General features: G+C 40.6%; 1 long non-coding RNA gene across 1 annotated transcript in view; it reads right to left on the reverse strand.

The window, feature by feature from the left end:
- The window catches only part of LOC130583100 (uncharacterized), a 42421-nt gene extending 39282 nt beyond the window's left edge, over positions 1-3139 (reverse strand). Inside the window, exon 1 of the long non-coding RNA XR_008966397.1 lies at positions 2940-3139. This is a non-coding gene — a long non-coding RNA (uncharacterized LOC130583100). The remainder of the gene's footprint in view (positions 1-2939) is intronic.
- Positions 3140-8938: the final 5799 nt, after the last annotated feature.

An 8938-nucleotide genomic window follows, 5' to 3' on the forward strand; every position in this document is an offset into this window, starting at 1 on the left:
GGTTTTGGTTTTTTGTTATTTTTTTTTTTAATTTTATTTTATTTGCCCTCTGACTACCTGCCTCTTTTTATTCTCCAGGGCAGGATTCAGCTCCTGGAACCACTCAGCCTCCTCTGTCCACTGCTTTACCACAGTAAGGAGCCAAGCTGATATCTCTAAGGCTTCCCACCTTGTGGACCCTCTCCACCACAGCAGGAATTTGGGCAGGAGCAACCCTGGCACGGGGAACCATTTCCAGGTTGCTTCAAACAACTGACTGTGATGGAAGCATTTCAGTTTGGAGTTTGGCAATGTTGATTGTAGCTCCCCAGAGGAAGGGCCTGGCTCTCCCTGGTTTAAACATAGACAAATGAACAAATGTACTCAGAGGGGTGGAGGAAAAGGCAAAGATGATATACCACAATCTACCAATGGGATATACCGTAACGGGATGGATAGCATGTGTAGGAGAATAAAAAACAAACGGCCACAGACAGTAACAGAGCTGCTCATCCAGACTGCAGGCTGATCTGAAGGTGCTAATACCCTGCCTTATCTTCCCATCTCTCCCAGCCTTCTCTCTGACTGGGCAATCTGTCACTACATCTCTGCCCTGGAGGACATCAAAAASTGCAAATCTCTGTACCTATGCCTTGTTCCTTCCTCCAACTGAGTTGTTTCAGGCACAAATGTAGGATAGAACATTTCTCATACAGTTAAGCGTAAGTTTGAGTCCRGGGAAAGCACTCCACTCTGATTTTATGCCTTTGCTAGAGGGTTTCTCCCCACCTTCAAAACATCTATTTCACAGCAGGGACTGAGAATTACATTAGATTTGTGTGATGGATCTGCATGGCTTCACTACAGAGCAGGCACATAAGCYTGAAAGCAGGGCATCATTGTGTGGTTCTAGGAGTGGTCTCCCAGCCTGGAAAACAGTGTCACAAAAGTCACCAGGAAGAGTTCACCCAACACTACAGTAGTTCCCAGGAAGCTGTGTGTTGTTGCTGTGGAAATTATAATTACAGTTCAGCCAACACTTGAAGATGAGTGTTTTCTTTTTGCCAGCTTCCTGAAGTTACCTGCAAGAATTCTGCTGTGGATTMATAAATAGGGTGACAGATCTCAGACAGATAGGTCTCTGCCCATCATCCTTCTCTCAGCTACATGCAGTCCAAACTGCGAAATTTTCCTGGAAGCCCTTGAGAAATGTTCTTGCTTGTTTAAAAAAAAAAAAAAAAAAAAAAAAAAAAAAAAAAAAAAAAAAAAAAAAAGGAAGCATTTGTTGCTGAAATAAGTTAGATTGTAAAAAAATCCCTTTGGCAACCTCTAGGAAATCCACAACTACTGTTCCTTTGTCCAGGGTCTGTTTTTCTTGGATGTGTCCCCTTACAGAGTGCCTTATGTTTGTGGATGCTCACTGTTATCTGTGTTGTTTTGTTTGCACAGGGAAATAGTGTCAACATTCAATTTTTTGGGTTGTCTAGAGGACAGTGAAACAGCAATGGGTGACTTAGTTTTTGCAGGAGTAGTATTCAAACAGTGATTATTGGAGCTGAAAAATTCAGAAAGTTTTCAGATAATCTTTGCTTAGGTCCTGATCTTCCCAAGACAATGCTCATACTTCATTTTCTGCTTGCACAGCCACACTGAATTAAATGGGAGAATGACAGCACATTTAAAGCTATGCCTATCATAAATCACCTTTCTGCATCAGGGCCTCAATCACTGTATGTTAATAGATATTCGATGGGGGGAAGGGGGAAGAGTAAATAAGTTTGTTTTGGCCCCATTTAAATTCCTTTCTTTTTCAGTGATTGTTTGGAAAAACAGACCGTCGGGAACAAAATAACAATGTTATTATACAATATAATGATTAAAAAAGGCAAGAGGAAAGATTTTTTAAAGCCACATGTGGAAGTTCTTCTGAAAACCCGGTTGTATGCTTGCATAAAGAAGGATTCAGCCAAGATATCTGCACAGTGTTCCTGTCAGGAAACAGCAGTGATGCATATGATTTATCAGAGCACCAGCAACTACATGCCATGGATATTTGCTCTCAGTCCATAGTGTTMAAGATTAGAAAAGGTATCTGTTGAATTCATTTGAATAACAAATAGACTGGGGAATCACAATCTGTTCTCAGCTATTCAATGGATGAAAAAAGTAATTTATTGAATGTATTAGCCTCTCAATTTTAGCAATTATTAGAGCAGAATTAGAGATYTGAAGACAATAATTTCAGGTTCTATATACAATTTCTACAAGCAACTGATAAGTGGTGTCAGCACATGTACTTCCTGGCTTCTGGCTCAGTCACAAGTAGCTCGTAGCAAATCCTCCCGACTCCCTGTTTGGAGCCTGGCTGACAGTGCCCTCAGCCAAGCACTGGTGTAAGGATTTCTAAATCAAAGCAGGGGTTAGCTACATTATTCATGTGGAATTAGATTTTTGACCCCTGTTTGTAACTCACAAATTACAGTTACAGAACTTAGTCACCTACAATGCTTGCAAATGAATTTCAACAACCAGTGAACAGTCGAGAAAATCCGTATTACTACACAGGAAAAGGAATCTTGGACATATATTCATTTTGCATATAAGCATGACTGAAAGAACCTCAAGTACAGCTGGTAGAAAAAAGCACTCTGGGGAGAGGAGAGACACTGGAGTTGTCAGCATCTGGTATTTCCAGGACCAGTGTTCAATTTTTGCACAATTTGGTCAGAAATTAAAGCAGAGTTTCCAACCCTCTTMTCAGAGAGCTTTTCTCCCAAGTGTCCATCCTCTTGGCAGCCCCTGCAGGGAGTCTCCAAGCTCCCAGTCATTCTTCCCTTAGAAGCCATTGCATCAACWCAAGTCAGAAGCAGCTGGATACCAGCAGAAGAATCTGGAAAACAAGCATTACATGTGGAAAGAAGAGCACCAAAGAGATGGCGGATTGCCATTTTTGTACTCACCCAATTAATATGCTCCTTCTTCCATTTGCTCTCTTGCTCTTTCCAGTCTCCATAATGCCTGGTGAACAGATCAAGGGGTGGAGCTGAACTGGCGACAGTCACCTTATAACATCTCTCCTATAAACACGGAGTACTAGCAGAAGCAGAAGGCACTGTCGTGCTGATCATCATCCTCTGAGTCAGCCATTTGCAACCACCTTCTCCGGGCTGTCATCTTGCCACTACAAATTCAAAATCTGAGTCAGAACCCAATTTAAACTGCTATAATTAACAGTCCCAATTTAACCAAACCTAGCAGTTTGTCATGTTGCATTCTCTGCATACATCTGAGCATCTTCTGCTGCCAAGCAGCTCAGGTCCAAAGAGCATCAGTGGGTTTAGGCTCCCATCAGGGTAGAGCCCAACAGCAGCCAAACTACAAAATCCAGCCATGCTGGATTAGTTTGCTGGTTAAAAAGCAAAGTACCAAATGTGATGGAATGGGTGCTGCTGTGTGCTAATCTATAAATACTAATGAGYCAAAAGGGGGTGAAGTTTTGCGAGTGATTGTCAGCAAAGAAGAGTTACTGTATAATGGAGTGGCCACTGCAATGAGAGCTCCAGAGCAGAGAGCCCAGGCTGGTGAGGAAAAATCCTGGGTGCTGTTTAAAAGAAACATGAGTGGAGRTACCTTGCTTGCTGGTAAGCCCCATGAAACTTGGGCTGGACAAATTTTCTATGTGGAAGATAATTGTTTATCAAACAAGCTAAACATGAGCCCTATTACCCTTAAATGCRTATTGTTACTAAAAAATGCTTCACTCTGAAGAGAGCCTCTGGTCACTGTGGGTAGTTTAGGAGTGTCCCCGCCTTCACTTTAAGGGAATTTGRTGCATTTATTTTTAGGGAATTGCAAATAGGTGACTTACAGATTAATTCATATTTTTGAAGCCACAGGTGATGCCAAAACTGTGAGTGGAAACAAATTTCTGAAATAATCTGTCTTTTTAAGATTTAGGGAAGATGTTTTTCCTCCACTTAGTCTCCATTTCTTCCTTTCCTTTCTCTCACCATCCAGTTTGAATGATCTATTTRGTCTTTGTGTTTTGGTGTTGTTTGTTTTTGCAGTGCTCTCTGGAGGCCGCCACTAAGAGCTCCACAGTTCTTGAGCCACGTGCAGCTGGAGAACATCCACTGCCCACAGGTGTTTGGAATCGGCACAGATGTGAACGGAATAACAAAGCCAATCTACACATAATTCACAAGCACATGGCAGGCAAGCTGGAATAAACTCTATTCTCCAAATGTGATTTGAGTAACCTGTGCCCTAAACTGCACACACTCTGCTGTCTCAACACTTTGCTGTCATCCCTCTCCATCCTGTGGCTTCCTGTGGATGCTCACTGTGTGTATCCTTCTGTGAACACATCCAGTCCAGCCCATTTCAATGGATTCTTTTTTATTATACTCATACATTGCTCTACTTTCTTACCGAAATGCCTACATGTCAAAAATTATGGGAATTTTTTAGGAAGTTACCAACTTCCCACGACTCCCATGTTGGCTGTGTCAAACACTTGTATTTAGGTGCCAATCAATGTGTTGTCTTTTCATGGTGTTCTCATCATTATTTTAGCATGAGTTTCTGCAKTGATATACTTATCACTGTACAAATGATCATTACATGTCTTGGGGGGAAGATACATGCGCTTTTGACAGTGTGTTTGAAAATGTCTACAACTGTACATTTCCACACTGCCTCAGGGAAGGTCATAGTGCTCTTCCAATCAAACTGTTATTATAGAATTATAGAACTGTTATAGCTATTATAGAATGTATGCATACAAATAATAGATATACAGTATTACAGGTCTGAGGATGTGCTTGCATTTGCAGAAAAAATCTGATAGAGTTCTCATTTATGCTCACCATGACCAAACTCAGAAATAAAAAAATCCTGCTTCATCCCACAGCTTTCTGCTTCAGTGAATTATTTTTTATTGATGTTTCAAGTCTTAATTTTAAATTTGGTTTCGAGGAAAAAAGTAGCTGGTCTTTTGCCTGCTATTATACAAAATATATTTCTATCAAGTAGAAGGAAATACAATTTGTAAAATGATCAATTACATAATGATTACAGTGGAGAAATACATTCTCTAACATAATTTGTTAAATGGAGGAATTTAATATGAAATAGTAGATTTCCAAATTTATACAAATAACACCAGATGGTGAGCAGCTAGTTTTAATTAAATTAGGTTTGATAATTATAGCTGTTTAATTTTTAGGTTTGACTCAGATTAGAAAGAATGTATTATTTTCCTGTAAACTTATTTTTAGTTTTCTTCCCAGGTTGTGGATATTGCATTATTCACTGTGGCCTGGAGCAGCACAGAGCTGTGGTCAACTTTCTGGTGGCTGATTTTGGCCTGCCTGGGATCTGCTTCAGCAATCCAGAGGATGTGGCATGCTGGGATCCCCTGACAGGAGTCAGAGGTAGTTTTGCCAATGGAAGCAGGAAGGAGTTTCTCCACCAGAATTAGTTTTCACAGCCCAATCTATTGACTCCAGCACTTGATTTCAGSTGCTTTAGAGCAGAGGAAGAAGCCTGATGAGAATGAAGCCTTTGTGGTTGCCACATGCATTTCCCAGAACTGTAGTGATCCATTTGCACATGCACACACCTGCATTCCCTGCAGTTTCTGTCCCACAGYGTTCCCTCTGGGAGGACCCTGCGAGGGTTACAGCCTGTCCAGACACACACAGCAGTAAAACAATGAGCCCTGGCACTGGTGTCCCACTCTGACACATCCTTTCCTATCACTACTGCTTTCTCTGGTCTGGTCCCAACTTTGAGTTCACCAGGTCMCAGTGACTCCACTGAGCCATGGAAATATGGTTAAAGCTACAAATATGCCCAATTTTCTTTTTAGAATGTGGACAGAGTCCAAAGCCTATCTTGCAGGACCAGCTCCCTRCTAATCAATGCTCACAATCCCATGGGAATCACCTCCTGTGTGATCAGGATCCATACAATCTAGTCTGTTCCATTTACAGGTCTGGCAGTTGCAGCTATAAGCCCAAATGAAGGCTTTCACCAGCTCTGCAGGGTGCATCTACAAAAGGGGTGTTGGCTGCAGTGACATCTGTGAGTGCTCAGCTTGTCCCAAGCWGCAGGATGCTGCAGGCTGAAAGATCCGTGCAAGAACAGCTGTGGTGTTTGCTCAGTGGATGGAATGATGTTCAGGAAAGGACTCTTTCAGTGTGACTGAGTTCGTGGAACACTTCTCAATTTGCTTGAGCTGTTAATCCATCTCCTGGAGTCTGTACACCACAAAAAAGAGGTGGGTGGGAAACAAAGAGGTTTGAGTCATYGTACCATCACAGTTCAAAGGCACTCAGAATATTGTAATTGTAATTGAATACTATAATTGTAATTGAACATATAATTTAGAACTTCAGTGTTGCGAATAAAAGATGTGTTCAGGATCTGCCTGTAACTCCTGGAAGCCTGCAAATGCTGTGACTWCCCGCACGGAAGTCACATTTTAGTCTGGAAGAAGCCAGCTCAAGGGCTTACTCTCCATTTCAGATATCATTAAGAAACTTAAAAGTTGCCTTAAATCATTCCCCCCTACTTCAGATTTCTTAGAGCTGGCACTTGGACTGGCACACAGGCAAGGTGGTGCTGTCCTGCCTCCTCTCTCTAAAGTCCTTTTTTCTTTTATCTCAGTTTTCTCTCGGCAGGGTTCTTCTTCCATTATCTGCCTAGTGCAAATCCGGTCTCCTGCTCTGCTTTCTCTTTTTGTGTGTGCTGAAAGGCGGCCTCCCTGAATTTGGATGATATTGATTATGTAAATCAGCATTTCTCCTCTAGATTGCTTTTTCTTTGTGAACTGGGAGCGTAATTTGCTGTCTTCTACCTGATAATTGTGAGGATAATTTGAGCTGTCTCTTTGTGGAGTCATCAGTGACTGTTTTAATTTCCATATGTGAGGAGYGCTCTTCTATTTTTAATTTTTTTCCTAATCCTGCCTCCTTCTGAACTACTGGATTGATTCTGCTGCTCATAACAGCATCACCTGAAGTCTATTTTGGAATTTCCACTGCCAGCAAGATTGAAATTTATCTACAATGTGGCAGGTTTTTCAACATTTCCAGAAGAGACATAATCCCATAACTATCAGCCTGACAATAAAGTTGTCTATCTGTAATGGAAAATTGAGGACTCATAGCCATATTTTTCAGTGAAAAAATGTTTCAAAATGAAGTAAACAATACCATTTAGTTGTGAATAGCACACGTCTTTCATCAACTTGAAATACCAACTATAGGTTTGAAAATTAAAATAATGAGAGGTTCATGACATATTGTTCTTTTATTCAGCACCAAATGCAACCCACTTACAAAGGGCCATGTAGCACATTTCACAGCAAATGAGATTTAAGTAATCTATTCACATGGTTTCTAAAGGATAGAAWGAAAAATATAAAAGCCTTTTACCGGCAGTTGTCTCAGAAAAGGTGACCATTGCTTTATTACAGCATTTTCAAAAAAGCTCTGCAAGCAGCTTCTTCCTGCCTTGTTCACGTGATGCTGGTATTGGCTAAACACCAAAAATATGATGAAGGTTTTATAAGATACAGGTAAAGAGGAGCTCTGAGGGGAGGCAGAGACCCAAATGAAACCCCCTTTGGTGTCAGCAGCCCTCTGGAGTTGGTTCCCAGAGAATCCAAAGGCTGCACAGAGCACAGAGCTGGGATATCTCTACAGGGCCTCAGGCAGGACCAATGATAACATGACCACGGTTTCCTCTTCATCTTTCAATTTCCTGTCAGACGTTTCAAGCCTGACCTCAAGCAAAATCCATGTAGGATGTGGCTGTGATTGTTTCTTTGGAACCGAATTTCACTAGGAATTGCACCATTAAAAAAAAAAAAGGAAGAGAAAATCTCATAATTTACAGCAAAAGCTAAAAAAAACCTCTCAAATTTCTACACAAGAAAAAGAATTACTCTGGAGCTTTATTTTTATAAACTAACCATATCGCCTTCTATTTTAGTTAATAAAAATGTATCAAATGTTACATTACCTTCTTTAAATTAAAAATAGTTTAGAGGAAGTATGTTCTATTCCAAATATGCCCAAAAAGGGCCACATCTGACCCAATCAATATGCTTTTTAAAATCTCTGTCTGCAAAAGAAATGTCATGGTAATTAGTGCATTTTCATTAAATAGCTTCCCTTTGGACAAACTGGCATTTTCTAACAGGAAAATATTCTGTTGGAAAATTCCAGATCGATGCTGCTGTTAACAGACTCCTCAGTTGCACCTGCAAATAAAGTCACACATCTGGGCTCTGTTGAAATCAGTCATAATCCTGTCAGAGGCTTCAAAGAGCCCAGAATTTCAAATGTGGAGGTGCGTGTGTATGAATATCTGTATCGTTCATGTGTATCATCCATCTTTTACATATCTATACCTATATAATTATAGATCTTGCTATATACACCATGAAAATGACTGGTCTAACAGATGGGAGTCCTGCAGGAATCCCTAAGAAGAGCCAGTGTTGCAGGAGAAGGGAGGCAAAGGCATATGTTTTGTTGTAGCTTGAATTACCAGAGAGCTAATCCCCAGGAAGGGGGTACATTTGACCTTCTGCAGCATGGGGAAAGTTAACCTTTAATATTTCTCAATCAACACGTTCCAGGGGAAACTTTCTGTTTCATTGCAGGATTAAAAAGCCACCAAGGTATCTGCATTTTTCACAAGATGCAGATTCTAGAGGATAGGTTTTTTTTCAGCACTAGTCATGCAATTTGTCAACACTATACTAGCTGAACAGTCAGTCAAATGACACTCTCTTAATTCTTGAAATCTGGCCAGTTTCCCAAATTTAAACAAAGTGGCCAAAGATGTTTATTTTCATTCTTGGTTAGCTGGTAAATGGTTTGAATGTGGTATTAAACATCATTAGCAACTGTTGAAAGGTGAAATGATTGAAATGAATAAGAAA

This window comes from Malurus melanocephalus, unplaced genomic scaffold, assembly GCF_030028575.1.
Source record: "Malurus melanocephalus ecotype Western Australia unplaced genomic scaffold, MMel_1.1 scaffold_555, whole genome shotgun sequence".
NCBI classification, from domain to species: domain Eukaryota; kingdom Metazoa; phylum Chordata; class Aves; order Passeriformes; family Maluridae; genus Malurus; species Malurus melanocephalus.